Here is a 16,307-nt window from a genome sequence, read left to right as displayed (position 1 = left end):
CTTGGCTGAAATCTGGAGACAGATATTTTCATTAAAAGCCTACAGTTTTATTTGGTCCACTTATGAAGTGAGAATGTCATAATCTTGTTTTCAAATTTGGGATATAAGAGCATATTATTATATAGTTAAATCTCCAGCTTAGCGCATCTAGGATGTCATCTTAGGAATTAAATGATACACCGAAGATGCATATTAATAAATTTTTAAAAACATAAGCTTCTGATTATACTAAGTGGGAAAAAAACAGGATCATAAAAAGTGGCTGTCAATAATTCAAGATAATTAAATCAAACATTCCTTCTATTATTTAATATGCTACTTTGGTACTTCAGCAGAATTCAATTTATGTATATACAATCATGCATCACTTAACAACAGTGATATGTTCCGAGAAATGTGTCCATAGGCCATTTCCTTGTTGTGTGAACATCATAAGAGTGTACTTACACAAACCTAGATGATAGAGCCTACTGCACACCTAGGCTACATTGCACTAATCTTATGGAGCCGTCATCATATATCAGTCCATCATTGACCCAAACATTGTTATGCAGCACACGACTGTTTGTTTAAACACACATACACACAGATACACATTCTCCCATATACTATGTGCCAAAATTGACGGATTAGGATTACCAAATTAAAAGGAATATGGATTGTATCCTACCAATTTTGGATGTTTAATCAATCTAGGAGAATTGTTCATTTTAAGTATGATAGGCTATAAGCCCAGTATTTACCCAAAGTATATCAGAGGTAATTTAACAAATTATACATAAAATTTATTTTAGACACAACCCTATGCCCAAAGGGAGTATATTTTCAAATTAGAAAGGTAAACAAAAATGTGAAGATGAGAAAATAAGTTGAGTGAAAAAAGAATTTGGAGAAGGGAGAATTCAAGTGGGCTGGATAAATTAACAAAGTCTCTCTAAAGCAGCCGTCTCAACCTTGGCTCCACATTGGAATTACCTTGGTTCCCATCTATTTAGGTTCCAATTTAATTGGTCTGAGGTGTGGGCTTGGCACTGGGAATTTTTTTTTAACTCCCCAGGGAATTCTAATGAGCAGCCAAAGTTGAGAAACTCTGCTCCAATAAATGTAAATCTTGAACCGCCTTTTAAGGTCGGATTGGGATGGGTAGAAGAAAGTGCATCAAGAAAAGGGAAATGGGGAGCATAAAGTCAGGCACTGTACTTTGAAAGGAGAGCTGAGTTGAGGAGCAAGTACTGTTGGCAAAGCCTCCAGCCACCTGGCATCCCAGTCAGAGCTTCCTATGATGGCATTTACTTAGTGAGGGCCCCACACCTCACAGCATGGTCCTCAGATTTACACACAGAGAAGATCCATTATCAGATAATCAATCTCTCAGAAACCTGTCTCAAAAACTGGACTCACAAAATATTGAAATATGAGTCAGAATGCCAAAGCATGCCTTTATGATAAGAGACTTATCAGCCTGGTGGGTCAGATATCACATTGACATTGGGGCAAAGCTATATGGAAAGCCAGATTATAATCAAAAGTTAGTGTAAAGAATCAGAACAAGGATAACTAATTGTGCAATTTCATCGCTAATACAGCAAGTATGGAGAGCTGGATGCTTCCATCTCCTCTATCTACGCATACCTGATTCATGGACCAGATACCTATGCAATTTCAAAGTAATTTTTCTCAAAGATGAGGCTCTTATTCTTCTTTCTCTTTACTCTCATGCTATTGCCTGCTTCCATTGGTAAATTCTTCCTTTAGTGATGTTAATACCATTGATTATATTACATTTAAGCTTGGTTTATTCTTCCAGATTTAGGTCTTGGAAGCATATTATCTTTAATAATTATATGTTTATTGTATATTTTTTAAATTCTCAGAGACCTAGAGAAACCTTAATTTTGTTACCTATAGAAGAGAATTGGGAATAAAAGGTAGAGAACTGGAGCAGAGGGGACATACTCAAAAGTAACGAGAAATCAGTTTGTACAGCTCTGATGAGGACAAGAATCGTGAAATATGGTTGTACTTATTTATTTATACCTCCTATGGTCCACATCAAAATTCTGAACATAAAACAGACTATTTATTTGAATGTTATATATGAACATATATACATATGTATTATATATATGTGTGTATATATAACTTAATTATATACATATAATTTAGTTCATTGAGAACTTATTTGTGTATGCTTATTCTTAGAGAGTAAGTTAGCTGGTAGTACAGTTTTCCTCTTTCCTTCTTGCGACTGTTACTTGTAAAGGAACTCTTCTCACTGTAGTGCCATCCCAAAACTCTAAATCAGATTGGCTTCTGAATCACAGTAATTATGCTATTTCATGAGATTAATCCCTTTTTCATTTCAACAAGATATTAGTGTTAGAAGATGAAATCAATACCTTGATTTTGAAAAATTTGAATAAGAAGAAAATATCATGATAACCTGCCTAGATAGCATCTATGAGTATTGCTGCTGAATTACAAAAAGGAAAGAAATATCACTTTTAATCATAGGATCTTAAAAGTAAGTTAGTCATTTTAGCTCCTCTTCTGAATTGAAGACTTGGTTCATAAAAAAAAAATGAAAACAGTGATTAAGACACCATACACACTGAAGTTTTATTAGAATTGGTTAGCTTTTAGGTGATACTTGACTTATTGTCACTTTACATTTAAGCATAGATATGTCTCAGAGCATTTCTGGAGGGTTAGTGTGATTCAACCAAACGTCAGCTACTGAGAAATTGATTCAGAGGAGCTGTGCTCATGAATTCATGTTCTGGGTTCCAAGTCCTCTACTTAGTCCCCTGGCTGGGTTAAAATCATGCTTAGAGGCTGAATTTACCCTCAGGTCATGATCTGACTGATCAACTCACTTGCTGGACACTCTTTCCTCCTCTTATCTCTAATGCTCGCCCAGGAGTTCCCATGGCCCCAGATCACCTTACTCTGCATTTTTTTCCATTGAGGTGCTCACTTTAACAGACTTAATTCATACTTATACACCTGAAGTTCTGCTTGTTCTCTTCCCATGCTCCAATACTTGGGGTCCACCAAGCATGCCATAAATTAACGACAACAACTTTCCAACATTTCCTCTAACTGATCTTAAAACTTGACACCCTCTTTGTCCAACACCTGCTATTTCTATCTCTTCAGAATATATTTATCTGCTGCTTTTAAATAGTTGTGGTAGGTTGATTCCACTGAAGAGATTAATATCTATTCTTTCTCTAAATTTGTGACTATAATAAATGCTAATGGTTCCAGAAAGTTTCCAGAATTCATCAACATTTTTTAAAGTTCAATTGTGTAAGATATGATTAGATGTATCTATTGAAACACTTTCTCAAGTTATCACTTCAGGGAAAATAGAAGGTTAAATTTCTATCAAATCCTTAGGAAGTTCAGGAGGTTTAAGTGGATATTTTCTGCATTATAAAAATAATCTTTCTTCTCAATGGTCATTTTCAAATCCTATAAGAATTTTCATTTAATGAATACAAATCACTATTAGAACATTAACAATAAGTAATGATATTCTACTTTAATCTTTTTTCTGTGAGTTGTTTTTTTCCTAGTCTAATTCTAATATAGTCATTCCTGGAGAATTTCAGCCAAACAACTCATAGTCAGAAAGGAAAGTCATTAGAAAATAGAAGGGACGGAGAGAGAAAGAGAGGTTAAAATGAAAACAGACATGTTTTTGAGGCCAGAACAGCACACTAAATTCACACATCTTAGTCTACTTCTTTCACACTCAAAATTGTCTATAGACTTTCCCAACATGTCAAGGAAAAAACAAAAGAGTCAGTGTTCATCCATCTTTTCCTTTCTGCAAAACTCTAGGGTAAGAGTTCTTGCTCCAACTTTTACAGACACATCCTTGTTTAGCTTCCTTCTCACTAAGAAAATTGGTGAAGTTAAAAACCTACTGGGATTTTGATTTGAAATAAGTGGTACAACCATTATTCAAAAAATAAATCAATTTATGAAGTTTCAGGCACATGTGCAAGAAGTCGGTTAGTCTGTCCATTTCCCCATCTGTAAAAAAGGGATAATAGCACTACCACGGTCACTGTGAAGCACAAATGATAAAGCCTGGTGCAGAGAAGGTGGCTTTGGGGAGTTGTTACTTCTGGGTGATACTTTTAGATGTGAGAATTGAGGGAAACTTATGTCTCTACTGCTGCCTTGAGCAAACAATAGCTTTGCCAAGTAACGAATCCAACCAGAATTCACACTCTCTATATATGGCAGAGTTAAGAGAAGCCCATGAATATTCTACTTTAGGAGGGGTGATGGCTTTTTGTATACATTTTCTTTATTTTATGTGTTAAATGTATATAACAATCTTATTTCTTTAAGTTAAACATTATTTTGAATCATTACTAGGGTCCACTATTTATTGTTTTGTAACATAATCACCTTTAGTGTATATGATAGCATTTAGTGAGCTCAGCTTTATGTGTACTGGATTTTCTTAAGGGCCATCTCTGTGTATTGCTCAAACAATTATGCCCTACAGATGGCAGGCAAAGACCTCTCACAAACAAGCAATGTTTGGTGCGAAAGATTAAACGTGCCTGGAAGTTGAGTTCAAGGCTCACTCTGAAAATCTGATTATAAAATAGCACATTTCTCTGTTGTTCCAAGGACAGAAAATATGGAGAATACTTGAGATAAAATGTGTAGGTATTACTGCGGAAAGGAGTATAGCAGCCTTCCTCAGAGAGGAAGATGCAGAGGGAGCATGGAAAACCTGGCAGAGGCAGGTCCCAAAGGGAGTCTCAAACCCCATGAACAGCTTTTTGCATGACGATTCCTTAAGCAAACCAAGATCAGCCACATTAAATACATGCTCTGTTCCCATGAGAAATGGCCTCTGGAATCCATACTCCAACTATAGAATTCATCCAGACCACTCCTGGCGGGCCACCTCACACCTCCAGTCTCTTCAGCACAGCTTCCCACCAGCCAAGATCCCAATCCCCAGTTTTGCTCCATGTTTCAGTTATGCTTTCCTGACTAACCGTATTGATTTGCACAGCTCAGCAGTCTGTCTGTGACACCAACACTCTTCAAAAACCAGACTGTCACCATTTATAAGAACTACAGATAGGCAGCACCGAGACTGGAATCCTACCTCACATCCTTACGGAACAAGCAGCATGACCCCCTCTTCACCCAGCTCCTCTCCAGGGGAGGGTGATGGGACTTTCCTCAGAGGCAAGAGAGAAATCCATGGAGCAAAACATCTGAGCAGTTAGTAGTCAGAAGCACATTCTGAAGGGGGAGAAATAGTCCCTGGATATATATCTGTTCATTTGCTTCACAAACAAATATTTATTGAGTCTTTCAAGTACTAGGCAGTTTTCTATACTCTAAGGATAAAGGTGTGAACAAAACAGAGAATATCTCTATTCTCTGGAGCTAGCATACCAGTTGGGGGAGATAGACACCAAACTAATACGAAATAAGTACATATGGAAATGCATGACTAAAACACAGATGGTGCAATAGCAAACGACTAGGAGAGTGAAGGTATCTCTTTAGATTGGGCAATCAGGAGAGGTCTCTCCGACAACATAACACTTGAGCTTATTCTAAATGAAGAAAAAAAAGATAGTCATGGGAGGATATAGGGTAAGGGAAATGGCACATGTAAAGATCCTAAGGTATATATTAACTTTGCTGGTTAAAGACCAGAAAGATGCTCAGTGTGGCTAGAGCACAGCAATGAAAGTAGAAGATGATGGCAGAGACATTGGTGGGGCCAGGATATATAGGATTTTGTAAAAGTATGATAAAGTGCTTGGATTTTATGCTAAGAGCAATGGGAAGCAATTATAGGGTTTTATGTAGGATAATGCATGGTGTGATTTATATTTTAAGATCTCTCTGGCTGCAAAATGTAGTACATATACATTATTGTGTTCAAAAGTGGAAGCAGGAACAGCAGTAAGGAGACTTCTGACCAGGAGAGTCATGAGGGTGGCTTGAATTAGAGTTTGCAGCAGTAGCAAAAGGGCTACGTCAAAGGAGTCAGAGTAGATTTTGAAAGGGGCACTGACAGGCTGGCTGATGCACTGGATGCAAGTAGCAGAGTGAAGTGCCATTTATAGATATGATGAAAAATAGAGGAGGAACTGGTCTGAAGGGGAACATCTGGGATTCCAACTGGGATATACTAGTTTGAGATGCCTAATAGAAGGGCTGGTGTCTTACTCAGTCCGGGTTGCTATAACCAAGTACCACAGACTAGGTGGCTTATAAACAATGGAAATTTATTTCTCACTGTTCTGGAAGCTGGAAGTCCAAGATCAGGGTGCCAGTACGATCAGGTTCTAGTGAGATCCTCTTGTGGGTGACAGACTGTCGAGTTCTTGTTGTATCCTCACATGGGGAAAGAGGACAAGAAAGCCCTCTGAGGTCTCCTTTATTAGGGCACAATTCCCGTTCACGAAGGCTCCGCCTTCCTGACCTACTCACCTCCCAAAGGCCTCACCTCCTAATACCATCACACTGAGGGTTAGGATTTCAACACATGAATTTGGGAGGGATACAAACATTCAGTCCACTGCAGGAGTGAACAAAGAGAAGCTGGATATATGAGTCTTGAGCTTTCTAGGTTGGAATTATGGATATAAATTTTGGAGTCATCAGCATATAAATTTAAAGACATGAGACTAGATGAGAGATACTAGGTGGAATGTGAACTAGGACTGGTGCACAGCACCATGTGTAGGTCAGAGAGTGACGGAGGACCCAGCAAAGAAGCTTGAGGAAAAAAACCACAGAAGCCAAGAGAAGAAAATGCTTAAGGAGGGAGAGTTCAGCTCTGTCAACTGCTGGTGAGATGTGTTGTGCAAGATGAGGACAGAGAAGTGACCAGGGCCAGACGAGTGAGGCAAGTGAAGTGCCCGCCCTGCACTGGCAGACCCTGAGAGTGTGCGCCTCCTTAAATATTGCACCTTAGATGCCATAATTGCTTCACCCTAGTCCCAGCCATGCCTTAAAGTGACCCTTGAATTTGGCAAGGAGGTTACTGATGAGCTTGATGGAATATATGTCAGTGGAGAGAAAAGGCCAGAGCCCAACCGGAGTCAAGGAAGGAAAGACTGGCAATGAGGAAAACAAAATAGCGAGAGTTGATAATAACACTTGCACTGAATTATTTCTGGGAAGAGAACAGAGAAATGGAGCACAAGCTGGAGGAAGATGTTAAGTAAGTGTGGTGGCTTAATGACAGGAAATACTGGAGCATTTTCCTATGCAGATGGGAATGACCCATGGGTGACAAAATTAATGGAAAGCAGAAAATTGCGACCCCAGGGGAGGGAGAAAAAACGTCCCTCCAGCTTCCAGGGGAAAAAGAACTGTAGCCAGATGATCACATTGGAAAGATGCCTGGGTTTCCCTAAATAAAGCAGCCACTTGAAAGTCCACATTTCACATCAGTAACTGGGGCTGCAGAAGAGGTGCCCTGCTCCCAGATTTTGTTCTAAAAGGCTGGCCCCTTACAACACTAGCAACATTTCAGCCCACGCTACCCCGTAATGAAAGGTATTGCTGGATTTGGTGGCACAGCCACTTCTCTAGGGTCACAGGGACATATGGTGGCAATAATGGCTAGCCAGAGAGGAGAGGACTTCTGCGGCAATGACAGTGGCTCAGGCTCAGAGCACAAAGGTGTTCATCAAAACATCTGCAGCATTGATGACATCTGTCACAAAGTAAAGGGGGAGAAGGAAGAAGAGACAAGAGGAGGAGGCGAGGGAGGAGGGGAAGAAAGAGAAGACCTACAAGTACCCCTGCCAAAACTAGGGGTTTTTTGGCTTCCATTTATGGTGCGTACTCTATTAGATATTTTTTATGTTGAGAAATGTTATGACAAGCTAGGCACTGTGCTAGGTGCTGTATATTGTCTTTAATCCACACAGCGATCCTGAAAGTTGAGTGTTATTATCTCATGTGTACAGGGGAGGAAACTAAGGATCAAAGAAGGCAAATGATTTGTCCATGGTCACAGAGCCATTAGCAAAGCCAGGATTCAAACTAAGTCTGTCTGACTTCAAGGCCTGTGGGTGCTGTGGACAGAGGGGCGGAGCAGCCTGCAAAACAGCACTTGACAATGAAATCTGCCAGCCCTGGCTTGCAGAGCAACAGTGAACACAGTCAAGAACCATAGCTAGAACAGGGGCAGCCTGAGGGACACTGCCCAGAAGGGAAGCAACACGGGAAGAGTGGGAGATCAAGCATTTTCCCACTGGGCAGAGATTATGAGGATCTTTTTTGACATTGCTACTGTTACTCTGACCCGGACGGCTGCCCCTTCCGGTTAGGGGGACAGGGGAAATACTGCTACATAACTGCATAATTCTGCAGCTAGGTAAGTGCAGTGTAACTTCCCACTCTGCTCCGAAGTTGCTGCAGCTAAAGGCTTATCTTCAGGTGTACAATTAAGTCTCCACAGAGCAGTGTTAGTCCTACTCAAAGACGTTTGTGTTCCCCTCGTTTTATGAAAGAATTATGAAAGTGTTCCTTGCTGAGTTGAGTTATGTCTTGAAATCTTTGAAGAAAACTTAAGTCTCTCTGGACTTGCCTAACTCTCTTGAAGTCTGTAAAAACAGAAGGCAAGATAAGGTTGCATAAGCTTCAATTAGAGTTTCTTTTCAAATATCCACAACTTTATACACATAAGAGGAGTAAGCTCTCATTATTACTTGCTTGCAATATAAACATTGATAAGGTTTTAAAATGTGTTTTTCACAGAAGGAACATATTTTCATATATAAAACATTTTATATTTTCACATTTGGAAAGTAGGAAAATAGGTTGTCTAGATCCTGACTGTGCCTCCCATCTTTATCAAACTCTATAAGGTACCAATTTTTTACCACTGATATTCTCTTCCTCTCCACCAGTCACCCCCAAAATATGAGGTAAGAGCCACTAGGCCTACCATACACAAAAATCCACTCAAAATGGATCACAGGCCTAAGTGTAAAAGCTAAAACTATACAATTTCTAGAAGAAATTTGTCATGACCTTTGGTTGAGCAAAGAGTTCTTAGAAACAACACCAAAAACGTGTTCTATAAAAGAGAAAAATGATAAACTGGACTTAATCAAAATTAAAGTCTTTTTCATTAAAAAAGACACCATTAAGAAAATGAAAAGACAAACCACAGACCAGGAGACAGAATTTGAAAATCATATATCTAATAAAGGACTTGTGCCCAAAATATATGTAAAAGTACTCTTTCAGCTAAATAATAACAAGGAAACATAACCCAACTTTAAAATAGAAAGAATATTTGAATAAATATTTCATAGCTAAGATGTGTGAATGGTAAATAATCACGCGAAAATTTGCTTAACATCATTAATAGTTAGTGAAATGAAAATTAGGACCACGATGAGATACCACTGTACACCCACTAGAAAGCCTATAATCAAAAAGACAGGCAACTCCAAGTGTTGGTGAGGTTGTGGAGAAAGCGGAACTCTCATATGTTGCTGATGGGGGTGTAAGATGGTACAGCTACTTTGGAAAACACATTGGGAGTTTCTTTAAAAATTGAAACGTAAACTTACCATCTTATGCAGCAATTCCATTCCCAGAAATTTACTCTAGAGAAACAACAACACATGTCTATGTAAAGGCATGTATACAAATGTTTATAGCAGCATTATTTATAATACACAAAAATTAGAAACAAACCAAATTTCCATCAGCTTGTAAATAGATAAACAAAATGTGGAATTTCCATATAATGGAATACAATTCAGCAATAAAAAGGAACAAACTACTGATTGGTGCTAAAACATGGATGAATCTCAAAAATGTTATGCTAAGTGAAAGAAGACAAATGCAAATGATTACATGATTCCATTTAGATTTACATTCTTCCAAAAGTATGATTCCCTTTAGATGAAATGTCCAGAAATGGAAAATCTGTACTGATAGAAAGCAGATCAGTGGTTGTCTAAGGCTAAGGGTGGGAGTGGGGATGCCAATAGGCACAAAGGAACTTTAAGGGATGATAAAATTGTTCTAAAACAGGATTATAGTGATGATTGCACAACTCTATAAATTCACTAAAAATTATGAAGTTTTATTGTATATAATTATACCTCAATAAAGTTGTTTAAAAAAAAAAAAACTTAAAAAAGAAAGAACCATTAGGTCCCTGGGAGTCAGCAAGATATATCTATTACTTTTGAAAAAGAGTTATTTGCTTCCCTAATGAGAAATATTTTAAGACACCCATTAGATTGGCAAAAAGCTTACAGTCAGATAATGTCACATGGTGGTGAGCTTATCGGTCAGGACGTGCTGTGTTGTACAATGGCAAGAAGCAAGCCCAGAATCTCAGTGGTTTAAAACAAGGGTCAGCAAACTTTCTGCAAAGGGCCAAATAGCAAATATTTTCAACTTTGTAGGCCACATGGTTTCTGTCTCAACTACTCTACTCTGCCTAGACAATATATAAACAAACAGGCATGGCTGGGTTCCAATAAAACTTTAAAAAAGCAGGCAGTGGGACAGATTTGGCCTGTAGAACATAGTCTTCCAACCTCTGATATAAATCATCAATGATTTATTCATAACTCAAACTTAATGTTTATTGGAAAGTCAACTCGACACTTTACTCCATGTCATCTTCACTGAGACCCAATGTGATGAAGAAGTCACTATATGGATCATTAAATTTTTTTGAGGCAGAGTCAAGAGAACGTGATGAATTCCTTACTGGCTCTTAAGGCTCTGCTTACATTTCATTGCCCAGAACAAATCTCATGGCTACACCTAACTTCAAAGGTGGGGGAGAGTGCAATGCCACCATGTGCCTAGAAGGCAGAGAGCTAGAAGTTGTTGGTGAACAATACTTAATTACTACAACAGAGAGAACATACGGAAATGTGAACTCTCATCCACTTCTGGGAAGAATGTAAGTTGGAAAACCACTTTGGGGAATAATCAAGCACATTTAGCAAAATCAAATATACCCTACAAACCAAAACTTCCACTCAGGTGTGTGCCTTAAAGAATCTCCCACAGAAGTCTACTAAAAATACATACGAAGATGTTCACTGTAGCACAGTTTGTAACAGAAAAAATTGAATGCAATTTCAACGTCTATCAATAGTGGAAGAGATAGATAAATTATGATATTTTTCACAAAATGGTATTATACATAGCAGTCCAAATGAATAATACAAGGATCAATGAAAATGAATTACTGTATCAGTATGGATACATCTAAAGAAAGTAATTTTGAATAGAAAAGGAAAGTTGCAAAAGAGTACATACACAATGATTCCATTTATGTAAATTATTAAAAACACATTGTTTGTGGAGACATAATATAAAGAAAGGGGCATATATTAACTTTAAGATAATGCTTATCCCTGAGGAGATGTGGGGATTAAGGGGCTTTCTAATGCATCTGCAATGTTGTATTTCATTAAAAGCATCTGAAGAAGTTGTAGCAAAATGTTAATATGTATTAAATCTGGATGGTGGAAAATGTGGGTTTCTGTTATATTTCTCTTGTTCTTATTTGTATGCTTGAAATATTTTTAAATTAAAAAGAAAAATAATTACTGCAGCCAGTGTATGATTGTCAGCAGAGAGAAGTGTCATGGTGATATTAAAATGACACAAAAGAGCAGGCTGAGCTAAAAGCAAGACAATGAGTTGCCCTTACAAGCGTACCAGGGACAAAAAATGAGCCATGAGAGGGAACAAACAATCATCACTGGCTGAGAAGACTGAAAGCAAAACCATCAGGACTCAACTTTGATTTAGACAAAGTTAATAGTGAATAAAATCCTCAAAAAGTAAAGTTTCATCTTTTTATGCCTTTGAATAATACATCGTGGTCATTTAAGAGATACTTGTTAGGGCTTATAAAAATTACTATGCCTTGTATATCGTGAAAGTGTTCCCATATAACAGAAATAAAATGGAAGGGAGGAAGGAAAGAAGGAGGCGAATAAAAAGAGAGAATGAGAGAAACGTGGAAAGGAGTGAGGGAGGCAGTGTACTGCCGAAAGTCAGGTAACTGAGCTCCCATCGTAGCTCTGTCACTTAATTGTCTTGAGCAAGTAACTCTAGCTGTGTGAGTCCAGTTTCTTCCTCCCTCATAAGAGGACAACTACCCATATTCTAGCTCAATATTCTATGATGCTTGAAATATCCATTGAGGTTCACATCTGGGGAAGTGGTATTACTCAGGGATAAAAACCCTCAGCCTCTGTCTGATCCAATGAAAAAAGAACTAGAATAAAAAGTCAGGGTCATGATTCAGCATGAAGGTCAAAGCACACATCATTCCTCAGGGCAGTTCCTATGCTAAGGGTAGGTGGGGTGAGAAGTAAGTGAAGATAACGTAAGGAGACTGCTGGGTTTCAGACTTCCATTTATGACAAGCAGGATCCAATAAACACACCCTCTGTCAGGAAGGCCTAAAAGAGAATTACGAGGACAATCAAAGGTTTACGCCACCTCCAATTTTTCAGGATCCCAGGACAACATAAGAAAACCCAGGAGACCTGATACATTCAAACCTTGAACTTACCCCAAAGTTGGTGTGAAAAGGTTTAGATTACAGGATGTGGGACGAAGTCCTATCAGAGTTGTTTCTAGAACCAATTATATGCCAAGCACTGCACTAACACAAAAAAATAAATAAATAATAATGAATGAGCCACAGATGTTCTCTTCCCATGTCTCGTTCCTCCTCACCAAAATCCCTGTAGCACATCAGCCCGTTCCTGCAGAAGCCATAACAACTTCTAGCATTCCTCTCCAGCCGAGGCTCTTTGCCTTTTAAGTGGGATTGGGCCACTTCAAGCCATTTTCCCTATAGCTATCCAAAGGAAATCATTTGGAGACATAATAAGGAGGGGTGAAGGTACCGGGTAGTACCTGTGAACCGGAGAGGCTCCCTTGAGAAGCAGAACATCACTGGTTTAAAATAATTTCTCTTTAGGATTACAGATAGACATTCTCAGGTGAAAGTTTTCCAAACAATCCAACCATCTCTACTTTACATTTGATAAGATGTCATCCCAAACCAAGATCTTTCCATTAAAGTGTCAAGACTCAGATTTATATAACAGACATAACAATAAAAGCTAAACACTGGGGCAAAGAACGTTAATGGAAGTTATGTACATGCATGAAGGGGAAATGCACCTCTGAGTGTTGTTTATGTAAAAGGCTATTTGTGAGTTTGAGCTTGCATTTCCTCAGACAGTACTTGAAAGTGTTTATATTACTGATGCACTATAAACATTTTTCACATTTTAATTATGCTGTGGAACATCCTGGTTCCAATCAACACAATGAGGAGGGTTTGAAAGTCCATGAGCAAGAAAGATCTCCCATTCATATAGAGTCCAGGCTTTATTCATATAGATATTAACATGTATTTAGTACCTACTATGTGCTAGGATCTCTATTAAACACAGATATTTAGATACTAGACCCCTTCTGCTGCCTGGATAATGAGGTTTCCCCTTAATGCCCTCAAGTTGACATGAGGACAAAATTTTCTATGTGGCAGAGAGAGGCAGTAGGTCAGCAGAATGAGGCAAACAGGGGCCAGATCTCGAAGGATCTTGTGTGTCAGACCATATATAACCTTGAAAACTATGAAAAACATGGAAATTTTTAATCTGAGGAGATATGGGATCAGATTTTCTTTTGTAAAAGATCTTTCTGGCCAAAGCAGAAACAACAAGGTATAAACAGATGCAAGGAGATGGGTTCAGGGTCCCTGTGGTAATACAGAGCTTGAGTAAGGGTGAAGTTTCAGTACGTACATTGACATAATTTGGCAGCCAAATGACTTGGAGGTAAAGGATTGAAGGCAAGGATAACTCACTGTTTCCTGCTTCAGTGGTACTAGACAAGAAATGGTACCATTGGCTGAAAGAGGGGATAGAAGAAGCAAAGATTTGCAAGGAAAGGAGAGTGATAGACAATGAGTTCAGTGTTGAACATGCTGAGTCTGAGGTACCTGTGGGCAGTCCCTGTGGAAATGTCTAGAAAGCCGTAGGAAATGTGCCTAGAGCTCAGAAAAAATATAAATACTTGAGACTTTGAGTGTAAGTGAGCTCCTGTAAGGAGAGTCTCTGATGGAAGAGATTAATAATAATAACAATACTAATAATAGCCCACGCTTAAAGAGGGCTTCCTCTGTGCCAAGCCCCGGCCTAAGCCCTTTACATACATTAACTGATCTCTTCATAGAAATCAGATGAGTTAGGCATTATCATTACCTCCTTTTGCGGCTTGTGTGACTAAGCAACTTGCCTGAGGTCACATGTAGCTGTGTGATGAGCAGTCAGTGCTGGAGCTGAGCTATGAACCCAGACAGATTGTCTCCAGCCTGTGCTCTTAATCTCTATACAATACAGCCTTCTTCCTAAGACAGGATAGCCACAGAGGCAACCCTGGACAGCAATGAGGTGAGAGGAAGGAAAGGATCACTTGAAGAATATTGAGAATAGGAAGCTAAAAAAGAGAATGGGAAGACCAAGGGAAGAAATAGTTTTAAGAATTAGGGAGGGGTCAGGAATGTCAAAATATCATTAGCCCATATCATTTGTAAACACACAGGAGGAGAAAAGAAAATTTTTAAAAAAGAAACTAAATAAAACTTACACGTGATCAAGTAATAACGCTGAAATATTTCTGTTGAAATTATAAAGGATTTCTGTCCCCACTGACCACATAAACATGAGGAGGTCATGCAATGAAATATGAATTTCCGAGTACAGATATATGCTATTGAAAATAAAGTGTCCTTCCGTTCCTCTTCTGTACAGTGATCTGGAGCTCAGCTTTGCCTCTTGGTAGGTAAAGGCCACTGAAAACTACGATGATTCATCCTACTGGGACATCCTACTCAAAGGAGACAGAGAGAGATTAGTGAGAGGACTTCCCAGCAATGATATTAAATCCAACTTGGCCAGCACTAACTCTCCACTGCCACTGCCAAAGAACTGAAAAGTGGAGGAAGAGAAAAGGCAGATTTGCAATCCATACTTGAAAGAGCCACAGTCAGATGAAAAACAAACAAACATCCTTAAAGCCTTTAGATAGCCTCATGGAAGTTGTTGATGTGCATAAACCTTGACATATCATGCATATTCCAAGAGCCTCCAAAAAACTGATCATCTCTAAATTGAATCTTTCATCCCCAAAGAGAACTGTAAAGCCAAACTTTAGAAAGCCTATTCTTTTCTCCTTTTCAACTGGGAAAATACACTGAAATATCTTGCTCTGAAAAGTTAGGAATTGGTATCTCATTAGCTATGCTCTCTCCTTCAATGGCAATATATCTCCCTCTTGTGGATTTTTGGGATATTTCCACCCAGGAGAGTTCTTTCCAACTTACACCCCAACTTAATCACTAGGTTGCATTGCATAACTATAAGTATAAATAAAAGATGGGATATCTACCATATCCTCCTACTAACCGAAGTCCTAGATAGAATACACACCCTAGCAACTCACATTCATTCTTCTTCTGGAAATGAAGTAGCCGTTAACAAACTGTGATCATGCATCGAATATTTATTGAGCTATTATGAAACAATTGAGCTATTATGAAACAAACAGTGAAGTGTGCTGAAGTCCTGTGACTATGAAACTGATGTTTTTCCTTATATGGACAAAAAGTAAGTCAATATAAGAATTAAATTCCATCACTCTTCACAGAGATAACATCACCAGACAGAAACACTACTGAGCTTTGTACTTCTACCTCAAAATTTTGCAATATCTAGGCCTACCTTTTCCTGTTTTCTCCTGTTTCAGAAAAGAAAGTATCATTCCTTTCCAAGAGTAACCCTTTTACCACTTTTCTTAGCTCCATCCTCCTCTCCTGGCTCCTTTTCCTCCACCTGCAATTTTGTTCAGGTCTCTTTCATCCCCTCCGCTGATGCTTCTTTGAACTATTTTGAGGCCCACTGTAACTATTCCCATCAGAATTAAGCTCCAATCATTCAATAATGAATCCCCAGCACCAGCTACAGTGCCTGGTACATAGTAGGTATCAATAAATTTATTTTTTATGGTTTTTGTCTATGAATTTTTTAATTGAAATATAATTCATACTATAAAATTCACCCTTTTAAAGTACACAGTTGGGTTTTTAGCATATTCACAAAGTTGAAGGATAGTGGTACAATCTTCACCACTATCAGTAAATTCTTTTCCCTTTTTTTCAGCTTTATTGAAGTATAATTGACAAATAAAATTGTAATATATTTAAAGTTCATAAT

This window comes from Ceratotherium simum, chromosome 1, assembly GCF_057802395.1.
Source record: "Ceratotherium simum simum isolate JZ-2026a chromosome 1, ASM5780239v1, whole genome shotgun sequence".
In the NCBI taxonomy this organism is placed as follows: domain Eukaryota; kingdom Metazoa; phylum Chordata; class Mammalia; order Perissodactyla; family Rhinocerotidae; genus Ceratotherium; species Ceratotherium simum.
This window is presented reverse-complemented; position numbering follows the sequence as displayed.